The sequence below is a fragment of the Glycine max genome, chromosome 10, assembly GCF_000004515.6.
Source record: "Glycine max cultivar Williams 82 chromosome 10, Glycine_max_v4.0, whole genome shotgun sequence".
NCBI lineage: Eukaryota > Viridiplantae > Streptophyta > Magnoliopsida > Fabales > Fabaceae > Glycine > Glycine max.
In genome coordinates, this window is record NC_038246.2 from 16,433,752 (window position 1) to 16,448,820 (window position 15,069).

At 38.7% G+C, this 15,069-nt stretch overlaps 1 pseudogene; it reads right to left on the reverse strand.

Moving 5' to 3' along the window:
- Window positions 1-1,871: 1,871 nt before the first annotated feature.
- LOC112997653 (DNA damage-repair/toleration protein DRT100-like) lies at window positions 1,872-5,999 on the reverse strand (annotated as a pseudogene).
- Window positions 6,000-15,069: the final 9,070 nt, after the last annotated feature.

The following is a 15,069-nucleotide window of genomic DNA, read 5'->3' on the forward strand; positions in this document are numbered from 1 at the left end:
TAGTAACCTCATCTTGGCTACTATAAATGTCTTGGCCCCTCATAATCATGGTTTTCTTGGTGGGGCATTGAGAAGTAATGTGTCCTCTTCCAAGACATTTAAAGCACTTCATGGAGCTAGTCTTCTCTTGCATACTAGCCTTAAGGGGGTTGCTTTTCTATTGTCTTCCCCTTATCATCTTTGGGCTTAGAAGGTGTCACCCCTAAGATGCCTTGACCTTGGTCTATCTTTGAATAAGAGTGAGAGCCATAAAATTTTAAAGTAGTCTTCCTTTTAAGTTGTTGCTCTGCCCTTATTTCCCAATCTAAGTTAACCTCTACATTGTCCTTCCCATGGAAGTATGGGAGGTTAATGTTAGCCTCTTGAGGCTTTCTTTCCTTTTGTCTCCCATGGTAGTGAGGTCTAAGATGTGACCTATGCCTTCCTTCATAATAGTCACAAAGTTCTTCACTTAGGCTCTTGCAAGAGTTATGACTACTAGAGGAGGCATGTTTTTCTTTTCTTAACTCTTTTAGTATTTTCCTTCTTTCTTCTTCCCTTATTTTCTCTTTTTCATCTTGACTTATTTCTTCCACTCTTTTTTTTTTCCTTTTTCTTTTCTCTCTTGTTTTTCTTTCCACAACTTAAGGGATCTCAACTCATCTAATATCTTATACAAGGGGTCCTTAGGAGTAGAACCCTCACCATTAACACTAGATGAAGAATGAAGACTCATGTTGGTTCCTAAGTTGTGGTTCTTTCTTGTTGGGGGTTTGAAAACAAAAGGTAAAAGAAACTATGGTTGAAACTAGCCAAAATAAACACTAAAAGAGGTGTGAAAGATAAGGTAAAAATCAAAAGGCAAGCTATCTATGCGGTTTAACAATGGAAGGTAAAGGAAATAAACTATGAAAGTAAGCAAGAAATATAAACTAGGTGAATCCTAAGAGTGTTTGGATGACCAAATTTAAGGTTCCCAACAAAACACTCACAATCCTAAGGGAAAATTGCCTAAAATTATTACATACAAATGGAAGTAGGGTGACCTATTGGAGGCTCCCAACTTACTTCCAATGAAAGGCCTTTTTGTTACAAAATTTGAAAACAAAGCAAATTGCCAATTACAAAAAAAAAGTTCTCAATTGGGGTGGCTATTCTCTCTTTGGTGTTTCACTCGATTTGGAGTGCTTCTTAGTCCAATAACTCTTAAGACGGTTGGCCCCTTGCTTCTTGACTCAAATTCTTCAAGGTATGGCACCAATCCTCCTTTCTAATTCCCTATATGGCAACTCACAAGCAAGGAAACAAAGAGACAAGCAATAACCAAAGACCAAAAAAAATGAAATGAAAGCTAAACCAATAGAGTTTTAACAAGACAAATCTTCAAGGATTATTCAACAATTAAAGCAATGAAAAGCACACAAAAGTAAGCTAGGACTCAAAGAGAAACCTAGAATGACTCTAGAGTAGAGTAGAAAAACTAAAAAAAAAAAAAGACTCAAGAAACCTCTAGTTTTGGCACTTGTTTTCACAATAATTTTCAATTAAAATTTCAGAACTAGGATTGGTATAAAATAGGCACCAATTATAGAACAAATTTTGAGCCAAAACAACAAGCACACTTCCCTTTCACTTTTTTTTCCTGGACACTGATTTTTCTGCCAACTTGTGTGATTTTTCTTATTTTTCCTTTAATCTAAATCTCTTAATTGGTTCTTTTTTTCATAATTTTGGTCCAGATGTCTAGAAAATTCATTTAAAATTTCAGCTCAAAACACGTAGTGACCAATTCCCAGTGATCGAGGTCGTACCCGAATCAAATAAACATTAAAATGCAGTAACTAGGAAGTGATCCTAGGTCGTTTCCCAACGAGCAATGATAAACCAAATGTTCATACTATACTTGCAATAGCAGTAACAATTGGGGGGGGGGGGGTTGTTTGTTTTGTGAATTAAAGAACAAGCGAACTGGAACACGAAATTAATAGTATTAAAAACATGTTGTTTCCTCTAATTCAGAAGCCATTCTCTTGTCCTAGGTTATGAAGAATGTATCCATAACAGTTAACCACTTAATCCAACCCTATGTTAATTGACTAAGTGAAAATAAACTTAGGGTTGTCAACACGTGATTAGGCAACACATACACCAATTAACCCTTCGTTCATTGAGCATGAACGTAAGTTAAGCTCAGAGGCAATTAATCGAACACGAAGTGTGCATAGATTAAAATTAACGAATGTGGGTTTATTGGTGAAGGGAAAACTGCCAGGAAGCTACATTATAAACAGAACCTCGAAGAGAGTTACGCTTCATCCTCAGAAGGAAACAACATCAGAAATTTAGCCTTCCATAATTTCAACAAAAGCAGAAAACGTAAATGAAACTAGAAGCATAAACGTAAATGAAGCTAAAGGCATAAAACGTAAATGAAAGCAGAAGAAGGAACAAGAAATGAAATTGCAATAAGAAGCAGAAAAATGGAAAATGCATTCATGTGAACAGTAACATCAAGCTCAAAACGTAAAACCCTAAAACTATGCTCTGAATAATAAAATCCCCCCTTACACGAATCCCAAGGCTGCTATTTAAAAGGGTCACTCAGAGTCACTGGGCCCTATTACATTATTCTGGCCCAAAACGAAATAAACACTGAACATCATAAAAATAAAATTGAAATCTCCTAATTAGAAATTAACTAAGGTAAACATTGCTTTATTTTCCCTCTTTAAGCCCACAACCAAAATCTGGATTAAGCTCAATGCTTCATTAATTCCTGAAATTAGATAAAAAAAAACATCAAATTAGCTGAATGAGCTCGAATAATAAAAATACCTAATTAATTTGACAATTAAGACTAATCAGTAATTAAAATGGTTCACAAAGGTTTAAGAAATAGGAGAAAATAATGGCACATCACCCAGTAATTTATACAAGTTCGTATGTTCAAGCTGCCAGCACCAGCGATTTCAACCTAGAAATCAAGAGTAGTGTTTATGTTGCTTAAGGCTTTGATAGTTACAATTTGTGTTTGCTTATGCTGAATTATCTTGAATAACACAATTCAAGAAAGCTTAAGACTTATTTTGAATCACAAATCCAGCCACAACTCAGCACCACAACTCAACTTCATCATGGGCATTATGTAGGTGATCGAGGCCATACCCGAATCAAATAAACATTAAAAATACAGTATCTAGGAAGTGATCCTAGGTCGTCTCCCAACGATCAATGGTCAACCAAACGTTCATAACAGATAGTAATAAAACAGTAACGAATTGGGGGGGTTTGTTTGTTTTTGTAAATTAAACAGTGAGCAAATTTTAATTAAAAAAATATCAGAATTAAAACACGTTATTTCCCCTTGATTCACAAGCAAGTCTCTTATCCTAGGTTATGAGAAATTATCCTTTATCAGTTCAACCACTTAATCCAACCCTAAATTAAATTACTAAGCGAAATTTAACATAAGGCATTCATTATGTGATTAAGCAACACATACACCAATTAATCATGAACGATCATTAAGCATGAACGTAAATTAAGCGCAGAGACAATTAATCAAGCACTAAGCATGCATAGATCAATAAAAACAAATACAGAATAATTGGTGAAGAGGAGAAACTGATCAGAATTTAATAGTAATAATATAACCTCAAAGAGAGTTGTGCTTGATCCTCAAGAGAAAACATCGCTGGAGACTTAGCCTTCCATTAATCAGTAGAAAATGAAGAAAACTTGAATTACTCTTGCAAAACGAAAAAGTTTCTAAAAGAAGAAGAGAAGCCTAAAACTAAAAACGAAAAAGGAGAGAGAGAGAGAGAGAGAGAGAGAGAGAGAGAGAGAGCCCAAAACTAGAGCCTTGGTGTTGTTATATATTCTCAGCCCCAAAGCTTACAAATATGTTTTAAGTCCAAGCCCAAAAATAAAATCTAGACAAGATAAGATAAGACTTGATAAAATAAAATCTAGATGAAATAAAATCTAGATAAGATAAGATAAGATCTAGATGAAATAATATCTTAGATAAAATCTAGATATGATAAGATAAAATCTAGATGAAATAATATCTAGATGAGATAAAATCTAGATAAGATAAGATTTGGTAGAATAAAATAGCCTGCTCTCTTCAAGTCCAAGCCCAATTCTAGATTCAATCCCAATTGCTTATAATTCTCCTAAAATTAAATTAAAAACACAAAATTAGTTCAATAGGTCCAAATGATAAAACTGCATAATTAATTTGACAATTAAGGCTAATCAGTAATTAAAATGGTGACAAAAAGGGTTAAGAAATAGGAGAAAATGATGACACATCAAATCCCCTCACACTTAGCTTTTTGCGCTCCTTGGCAAAATAAAAAAAAACAAAGCAAGGGACAAATCCAGAGACATTAAAGAGAAACAAACAGACACAACAACAATTACATATTTCTCAATGAATATCAAGGAATGAAAAGAACGGGTAACATCCAACACGTAAAGAGTTAAAGAATCAAGGTCGTCATGAAAATCATCCTAGCATCTCAAACATGGCAAGATAGTCAATCATCTCAAGAATGAAAAGTGATAAAGCCTCACAAGATATGCACTCTATCTCTCAAGTGTCTAGGCTACTGTTTACTCTCAGAGCACCCAAGAAAACAAACACCACATAGACTTGGCAAGACTCTAAAATTGACAACCACATCACAAACACATGCACATGAGGATCAAAAGGTCTTTTAAGGTTGTAATGGGGCCAAGGACAAGGTAGATGAAAGTATGGGATAGTAGCTAAAACCCAAAGGAATAAAGGAGAAATGGGGAATAAGTGGGAAGTAAGAAAAAGTAGTAAACCCCAAAACCAAAATTAAAAAGTAAACCCAAAACAAAATCAACCAAGTCCTTAAACCAATCCAAGTCTTCAAACCAAGACCTCATTTATTCAACTTCATTCTTTTTCTATTTTGTTTTATTTTTTCCTCTTTTTTTCTCTTTTTTTCTCTTTGTTTTTTATTTTTTTATTTTTTTCTTTTTTTTTTGAATTTTTTTTTGAACGTGAACAGTAGCAATTGAAAGCATTTGAAAAATAAAGCAACGATTAGGCAATATATGTATATATATCAAGCATGGCCGAAATACATCATCAAGCATGGCCAACAAAAACATTTCATCCAATGAAACATACCCCCCCTTCCCACTTATTCCCAAAAAACTTCCAAAATTCCTTAACAATGTGTTTGGATGGGGAAATTAAAGCTGGTAAAGTATTTCAACAAAGATATTAAAATGCCTTCCTATAATATAATTTGTTTGGATGAGATATTTTAAAAGTAATTAAAATGTTGTCATTTTTTAAAAGCATTTTAATATACTAACTTAACAGCATTTCAAATTCTCACCAAAAACAAAGGAATTAAAATTCATCAACACACACCAGCTCTCTCTCCCTCTCTCAGTCACACATACTCTCTGTAACTCTCTCTCTCAACGGTGTACGAATTAGCTGGTTCCGACTCAGCAACATGCGACTCAGCATGGCCAAATTCCCAAATTCTTCTGGAATCTCACCGCAAAACTGATTATTGCTGAGGTCGAGGTGTTTTAGTGAGCCCGATCAGGTGATGGATGCTGGAATTTTTCCACTGAGGGGCATTGTCGACGAGGTTTAGGACTGTCAGACGTGAGAGTTTGTTGACGTCGGCGGGGATCTCGCCAGAGAGCTTGTTGCCGATGAGGTCCAGGATGCGGAGGGAGGGAAGCGTTGTGACTCAAGCGGGGATCTCCTCGATAATGTCTTTCCAATCAGCGACGACGAGGGTGGTGAGGGTGTCGATGCCGCAGATCGCCGGTGAGAGTTTTCTTGTCATGTATCCGGAGCGACCGACTTTCTCAAAGATTGGGTCTTCGAACTCCTAGTGGAGGTTGGTGTCGGTGACGCAGCCGGTGGTGGCGTTGCAGCTGATGCCGTACAAATTGAGGCAGTAGTTGGAGCCCGTCCACGAGTTGAAGAGGCCAATGTAGGGCTCGTTCAATGCTTATTTTGATTATTTAATTATTAAATACTAAAAAATTGATTATTAAATATTGTATAGCATTAAATTTATTTTGAATATTTAACTATTTAAAAAATGACTCATATTTATTTTCATTCAATATTGAAATTTTAATTTTTAAATAAATATTTAAAAATGAAAATTTGAATTTCATTGAAATTGAATTACTTTATCCAAACAAGAAAATTAAAAGACAAGCAATTGAATTGCTTCATCCAAACAAAATATTTACAAAATGAAAGAAATTTAAATCAAGGCAATTAAAATGATGTGCATTTAAATTTCCTAGAAATTTCTAAATCTTTCGTCCAAACACATTGTAAGGGTAGGGTGAAATCATGGTTTTTCACTTAAGGCTTGTAATGAGCTCAAAACAAAGAAAGGGGAACATAGGCTCAAAGGGGCTATCAAAAGAATTAATTCAGGGTAGGCTCATTTGGCTAGAGGCTTATAAGAATAAAATGCCTAAATCATCTCCCAACATGCATGTGAAGCAAGAAGTATCAATAAGAGTCAAGCCAAGGCTATTGTGCAAGAAATCAATGGGGCAAAACACACCGAATAAAATAGATGATGATGGCTCAAATTCTCACCAAGGGTAAATCTATCACTTTCAATTCGAACCTTCAAAACTAACTTGACATGTAGAGAAAAACAAGGGTTTCAATTCACAAAATGCCAAGAAACTCCTATTTCAAAAACAATTACCCATTACCTATACATAACCCAAAATTCAAAGAGGAACATGCAATGTTGTATACAAACATAAAACCAAAATAACAAAATTAACCTAGAACCTAACAAACTTAAACTAGAAAACCTAATAAAATTAAACTAGAATACCCAACAAAATTAAAGAACAATCTTCTCCCCCCCTCACACTTAAACAACACATTGTCCTCAATGTAGCACAATCATAAGATCAAGAACAATCAAAGCAATCAATAAAATTTGGACAAGTGCAATAAAAGTAAAGAAGGAGACAGAAGAAAGAAAACTCCCTAAGTCATGGCGGAAAAGAAGTAAGGTGAAGTAAGGGGATCTTTTGAGCAAGGACAACCCCCAATGCGTAATTGGATGTATCGCATATTAGCTCAAATGGGGTTGTCCAATCAGGTGCCTGAATGATAGGGGTGGTAGTCACCGCACGCTTGAGGCAAGCAAAAGCCTCTTTGCACTGGTCATCAAAATCAAACTCCACCTCTTTTTGCAACAGATTGGATATTGGAAGGGCCACTTTGCTAAAATCCTTGATAAAGCGCCTATAAAACCCTACATGACAAAGAAAAGAGCGAACTTCTCGCACACAAGAGGGGTAAGGCAATTGTGAAATAACATCTATTTTTGCAGGGTCTACCTCTATGCCCCTACTAGAAATGATATGCCCTAAAACTATACCTTGTTCTACTATGAAGTGACATTTTTCAAAATTCAGCACAAGGTTAGTTTCAATGCATCTACTAAGAACTCTATCCAGACTATCCAAACATGTATCAAAAGAGGATCCATAAACAGTAAAATCATCCATAAACACCTCTATGCAACTCTCTAAAAATTCGCTGAAAATGCTAAGCATACACCACTGGAAGGTACCAGGGGTGTTGCATAGGCCAAAGGGCATCCTCCTATAGGCAAAAGTGCCAAAGGAATAGGTGAATGTGGTCTTTTCTTGATCCTCGTGAGCAATATGAATTTGTAGAGAATTAGAAAAACCATCAAGAAAACAGTAATCGGACTTACCTGCCAAGCACTCAAGCATTTGATCAATGAAAGGCAAGGGAAAATGATCTTTTCTGGTTACCTGGTTCAGCCTCCTATGATCAATGCAGACTCACCCACTGGCTGTCAGAAATGGGGTAGATGATTCCAGCTTGTAAGAGCTTGGTCACTTCCTTTTTCACCACATCTAGAATGACGAGGTTGAGTCGCCGTTGTGGCTGCCTCATTGGCTTAGCTTCATCCTCTAAAAGTATCCTATGCATGCATGTAGATGGGCTAATACCAGGAATGCCTGCTAAAGTCCATCCAATGGCTTTCTTATGCTTCTTGAGCACTAGCAACAACTTCTCCTCTTGCTTAGCATCAAGGGAGGCAGAGATGATCACTGGAAATTTTTCCTTGTCCTCCAAGTAAGCATATTTGAGGGTTGCTAGTAAGGGCTTCAATCCTGGTGTGGGTGGTGGCTGAACAGTGGGAGGAACCATGGTAGGAGAAGAAGAAGGTTCCTCAGCCTGTACCTCATAAAGGAATGACAAGTATGCAGATCAGATAAAAATGGACGTTTCCTACCATAAAGAACAAAATCAAAATCAAACATATAATTATCAACAATCTAATCAATTATCTCAGCACAAAAAACAAAATGATCCTTAGATGGATGTTTCATGGCATCAAGAATGTAAAAATGAACAACAATATCACCAAATTCCATAGACAATGTGCCAGCATAAACATCTATCTTGGTTCGGGCTGTTGTCATAAATGGCCTACCTAAAATAATTGGAACTGAACCATGGGAAAATCCCTCTTCCATATTGTCACAACCTACCGTTCGGCGGGAGGGCAACGCGTGACTCGCGGGATGCGTGTTCCACGAAAGGAATACGCGCGGAGTCGCCACCAACGTTTATTTGAGGAAAACGTCGGAAAAACCGGAAAAGACGTGATCTACGAACTTTTAAGTGAAAGGTTCGGGAGTTGTATTTACGCACGGGGAAGGTATTAGCACCCCACACGTCCGTCCCAAGGGACGGCAGCCTTCAATCGAATGTGCAAACATGACCTTGATTTTTATGTTCCCTTTTTATGTCTTTATATCCTTTATACCTTTTTTATATTTTTTTCTCTTTTTGTGGTCGACAAGGGTGTTTCCCTTTGCTCCTACGTATTCCTAAATTGCGATGAGGAAATCAGACCTACGTAGTTCTTTCTTATCAAGTGATTCTTTTTTACTTAAAAAGTGATCATTTTAAGGCGTTGGACCTTGAAAATGATCCATTTTACTTAGTAAGAAATTGAAATGATAAACTTCAAAAACCTATTTTTATGGACGAGCTTGACTAGGCGAATTGATTTTAGTCTTAGTTTCACTTTAGTTATTAGTCAATTCAATTAAGAATGAGAAATCCCAAAGAGAAAACGTCCGATTGATTTTTCGCTTTATTTTACTAAAAGACGTTTTTTTATTATTATATTATTATTTTACCCCTTTTTTGATTTCCAACGTGGTTACGGCACGACCGAACGGTCGGAATTCATTTTAACCGAAGTTAACAGATAATACAATTCAAACGATCGGTGGAAATTTATTTTATTTTTAGGTTAAGCGAGAAATGACTTAAATAAAATGGCTTAAGCACGTCAAAAGGGGGTATAAAAAGTAAATGAAACGAGAATAAAAATACACGAAACACAATGTGGACCACCACGGGTACATAGAATGAATCAAAAAGCTTGGTTCGAGGTACTTACCCATTGAAGATCGAAGAACGATGAAGAACGTCGAAGAACGGTCGAAACCTTCGCGAAATTCCTCACAGAAACGTTACGGAAACGTTTCGGAAGCGCCTCGGCTTGGATTTTCTTCACGGAAACAACTTTTCCAAGCAAATTCGAAAGAGAGAGAAGTGCCTAAGGGTCTGAACCCTTTTTCACTTCACTTCTCCCCCTATTTATAGAAAATTGGGGGAGAAGCTTGCCACCCAGCTCGCCCAGGCGAGCAGGGTTGCTTCCTCCAGAAGCAACAGCCTTCTGGAGGAATCTTCTGGAGGGCCCAAGTGGGCCTGGTTGCTATTTGCACCCCCATTTTTACTAAGTACACCCCCTGCCTTTTTTTTGGTGATTCTTTTTTCGTAAAGTTACGAAAACTTACGAATTTCGTAACGATACTTGTTTTCTTTCCGTAATGTTACGGAACCTTGTGGATTACATAATCATCCCCTTCTTGACTTACGGAATATTACGGAACCTCACTAATTGTGCAACGATGCTTCCATTTGATTTCCGGTGTGTCACAGAACCTTACGGATTGTGCATCAATATTTTCTTTTGTTTTCCGGCATGTCCCAGAATTTCACAAATTGCCTAATGATGGGTGCCAAGCACCTCACAAGGACCAAACAAAAGTTGCATGTCATCAAGCAAAGGTCCCCGGACGAAATTAGGGTATGACAGTTGCCCCTCTTTACTTGTCTTTTATTGGAGATAAAAGGAAAGTAAAGATAAGACACTAATTTCGTTCCTCTCGGTTGACGAGAGTCGCGGGTGACCATAAAATTTCCGCATGCAAATGACTTGTTGTTCCCAGGGGAACAAAAGGTGCAGAAGACGATGTCAGTCTCTGCATGCTATCAAGCGTTCTGTCTTACAGATAGCAAAAGAATGTTTATACGGATAACCACTCGGGTATTTCCGCCCGTCAGCGTGACTCAAAAGTCAGTATGACAGATCTTGTAAGTGCAGAAGATGATGTAAATCTCCGCGTGTCAACAGGCTTGTCGGCCGCGATTGACGAAGGGCGCAGAATGACCATAATTTGTCTCTGCGTGCCATCGGACACGACTGTGTCTGAATGGCAAAAGGGGTGCGGAATGACCATAATTTGTCTCCGCATGTCATCGGGCCCGCCGCCTCTGGATGACAAAAGGGTGCAGAATGACCATAATTTGTCTCCGCATGTCATCGGGCCCGCCGCCTCTGGATGACAAAAGGGTGCAGAATAACCATAATTTGTCTCTGCGTGCCATCGGACACGACTGTGTCTGAATGGCAAAAGGGGTGCGGAATGACCATAATTTGTCTCCGCATGTCATCGGGCCCGCCGCCTCTGGATGACAAAAGGGCTCAGAATGACCATAATTTGTCTCTGCGTGCCATCGGACACGACTGTGTCTGAATGGCAAAAGGGGTGCGGAATGACCATAATTTGTCTCCGCATGTCATCGGGCCCGCTGCCTCTGGATGACAAAAGGGTGCAGGATGACCATAATTTGTCTCTGCGTGCCATCGGACACGACTGTGTCTGAATGGCAAAAGGGGTGCGGAATGACCATAATTTGTCTCTGCATGTCATCGGGCCCGCCGCCTCTGGATGACGAAAGGGTGCAGAATGACCATAATTTGTCTCTGCGTGCCATCGGACACGACTATGTCTGAATGGCAAAAGGTGTGCGGAATGACCATAATTTGTCTCCGCATGTCACATGACCTCAGGGTCAGTATGACAGAGATTGTGGGGCGGCCGACAAAAGCAAGGCTCTTGCTCCTACGTATCCTCCAATGAGGAACTCAGACCTACGTAGTTCTAAATAACTTGTGAGACTTGAAAAAGTCTCCACCGGAAGATGCTGACATCTCCGGAAAGGGCGCAGATGACCACATTGGCCTCTGCTCACCAATCACACTTGGGGTCACTGAATGACGAGGTGCGGATAACCGTAAGGTGTCTCCGCGAGCTACCAGCTCTTGGGTCATGGTAACAAAAAGCGGTGTGGTCGACAAAAGCGAGGCTTTTGCTCCTACGTATCCTCAAATGAGGAACTCAGACCTACGTAGTTCTTGATAACTTGTGAGACTTGAAAAAGTCTCGGTGTTTTCTCTACTAAAATGCAAACATGCTTTAGTAAAGAGACAAATATTCCAACTGATTAGAGCAGCATATGCTTTTTGGAGTGAAAAACAATACGTCTATCGAGGAAGGAGAGTCTGCTGATGAAACCCCCCATAACCATAAATGAGATTTTGGATGTTTAGCATTTCGTTTCTAAATGACCATTTAGAGGAAACACTGGGTTCAACAAAAATAGAAGAAAATCACTCAGAGTGTATCAATCTTGCACAGGTAAGTGTTTCATCCTAATTCCAAATCATAGATATGTCATGACTTGACTTTGCAAATTATTTCCTATCAAATCAAAAATTACATGCGTGATCATGGATCAATACGACTTCCCTTAGGAATGGGTTCTTTTGGTGGTTTTTTTTTCGACTTTTGTGTGTTTTTTTGGCTTTTTTTTTCTTTTCTATTTTTGTTTAGTGCGGGGCAAAAAAGTCGCCGACGCAAAGGATTTTGGTTGGTAATTAAAGGGAGAAGACCACTTTAGGTCGTGGTTTCCTTTCCTTCTTTTTGTTCATTTGGTGACAATTCTGTATTGTTCAGATATTGTCTAGTCCAAAGACCTTTCTACACATTTGAGCGATGTGCATACTTACCTATGATGACGTGACCTTGCCGGGGGGGTACGGGCACCCTGTAGGACTGATAGAGGCCCGTAACCAGAGCTGGAAACCCCAGGGCCCTGTCGGACTTCTTCAGGTCCACTGGGTGTCTTTGTGGGTGCGATCCCTGCAAACAATAGATGGTATCAGAAATCAGTTGAACCATATGCATACTTACCCATGTCGGGACGACACAGACCAACTGATACTTTTGTAGGGGGAGATTGGCATTGCGGTCGCTGAGCAGAATGTTGCTAAGTAGCAATGTCATCTATATCTGTGTAAGAGTGGTCATGTTGGTGCGCATGATCCGCACTCATCTCTTTGCAGCAGCACGGGTGAAATCTTGCCCCGGTATGCATAGTAGCTGTGTGACAGCCTCCCTCTCTGGTTGTGCTCGCACAGTTGGCCCTCCTCCAATATCAGGGGGTGGCCTAGGAACCGTTAAAAGGAAACTACTGGCCCCTTAACTGGGAGTGCAAGTCTCGGTTAAGCATTTAAGGACAGAGGACCTTAAATTCTCTTAAGGTGTGGATGTGGAGCCCACTGAAAATGAGGACACGTAGCCCTCTAAAGGTGAGGGCGTGCAACCCTCTGAAGGTGAGGATCTGTAGTCCTCTGGAGGTGAGGGCGTGCAGCCCTCTGTTGGCAAGGACGTGTAGTCCTCTTCAAGGTGAGGGCGTGCAGCCCTCTGTTGGCGAGGACGTGTGGTCCTCTGATGGCGAGGGCGTGTAGCCCTCTGAAGGTGAGGACATGCAATCCTCTGAAAGTGAGGACACGCAGTCATCTGAAGGTGAGGGCGTGCAGCCCTCTGTTGGCGAGGACGTGTAGTCCTCTGAAGACGAGGGTACTAGTACCCGAGGGTCCATCCTTATGAGAAAGCAAGAGATCGACTCATCGAGAGAACCGGTCATCCCAAATTCAAAAGATTTGGACATTTAGATGTAGGGAATCTATGTAGTTAACATGATTTTGAGGGATGCAAATGCATGCAACCTTTGTTGTGAAATTTGGGTAAAAGCGGACTTTATATGAAACAATGCAATGTAATGGAAAGTTGTACAATGTTCATGACATTCTTTCCCTATTTTGTGATTTTGATTTTGATTTTGATTTTATTTTTTTTTGGAAAACACAGATTGACTGTCCTTTTGAAAAAGGTGATAATTCATGCAACCTCATCCTATCTTTTTGCAAATCTCTCCGGGAACTCCCTCAGAGTGTATGTTCTTTTTGATTTAGTCACTTGACCGTTTTGGAGTGACAGAAATGGAGCCATTTGATGTTTAACCAATCCATCGAAATTCCAGGGTTTGTCCCCTTTTTTTTATTATTATTTTTATTATTTTTTTAAAAAAAAAACATCGATGGGTGAGAACTTTTGATTTGCCCCTAGGTTCACTTGAGGCTCATGCACGATGCCCCTCATTGCCCCAGTGTAAGGCTTTGAGGCACCAATTGTTATCTTTCGTCATGACCTTGTAGCAAGGAACCTATTGGGTGAGAACTTATAATCTTCCCCTAGGTTCGTTTGAGGTTTATGCATAGTGCCTTTCATTGCCCCAGTGTAGGGCTCTAAGGTATCCATCGTTGTTTTGTTTTCACAACCTTGTAGCAAGGGAGAATGAAAGAAGCAGTTGATTTTTGCAAAAAGAATTTTTTCAAGGACGAGAAATAGTCAAAGGATTTTTTCAGTTGATGGATTAAGTCAAGTGACTCCTATGTAGAAGCAAGATGTTTTGATGCTTTGATGATGCCAAAGGATCAAGTGCTTCTAAGTTTTATTCAAGACAAGAATCCAAGAATCCAAGAAAATCAAGATATATGATCAAGTTGATCTCTAGAATCTTAGGAAGAAGTTTCCAAATTGAAAAAGCAAAAGGTTTGGCCAAAGAATTCTATCTAAATCATTTCAAATTGAGATTTACTCTCTGGTAATCAATTACCAACAGCTGAAAATGTTTATTACAGTCACTAGAAATTTGAATTCAAAATTTATAATGTGTAATTGATTACCAGAGGGGATTTTCAGAAAATAATTGCCAAGAGTCACACCTATTCAAATTTTTTATGAATGGCCATCAAAGGTGACTTGGAAACACGAATTTAAAGGGAGTTTTCATTTCCCAAAAATTTTATCCTTTCAAAAGATTAAGAGTTTTTTTTTTAACTGAAATGTTTTATCCTCTCAAAAAGATTCCTTGGTCAACAACTTGCATATTCAATAAGGAATTTTGATTGATCTTCATTTTACAATCTATCTCTTTTAAGAGAGATTTCTTCTTCTCTTCTTCTTATTTCTGAAAAAGGATTAAGAGACCGTGGGTCTCTTGTTGTAGGGGATTCTTGAACACAAGGGAAGGGTTGTCCCTGTGTGTATTGTTAATCCGAAAAGAGAGAGTGAAAGTTTTATTGGGGAATAGTCTTCGTATCTTAATTCAACCCCCTTTTTTTTTTCTGAGGCCATTTGTCCAACATCCTATTCTTGATAACTCTCTTCTCTCTAAAAGACAAACTTTCCGGAATGATAAAATGAGGTCACATGAATGTCTTGAAAACACAGTCAATCAAATGCTTCTTTTTATTTTTGAACACTTTTTTTATTTTAATTTATTTTGAAACTTATTTGTTTTGAACTTTACTCGTTGTTTTACGACACCCCCACCAACGTGCAAGATGAGTAATCTCTGATTGAACGGTCTTGGAAGTCAACACTCAGGAGCGCAGGTTGCTTGAGCAAACAGACCAATGGCTTACACTCACATTCCGGTGGAAGTTGAATAAGCAAAGATGTGTTCGTGAGAGGATGTCCATTTTATCCATATCATTTAGCATT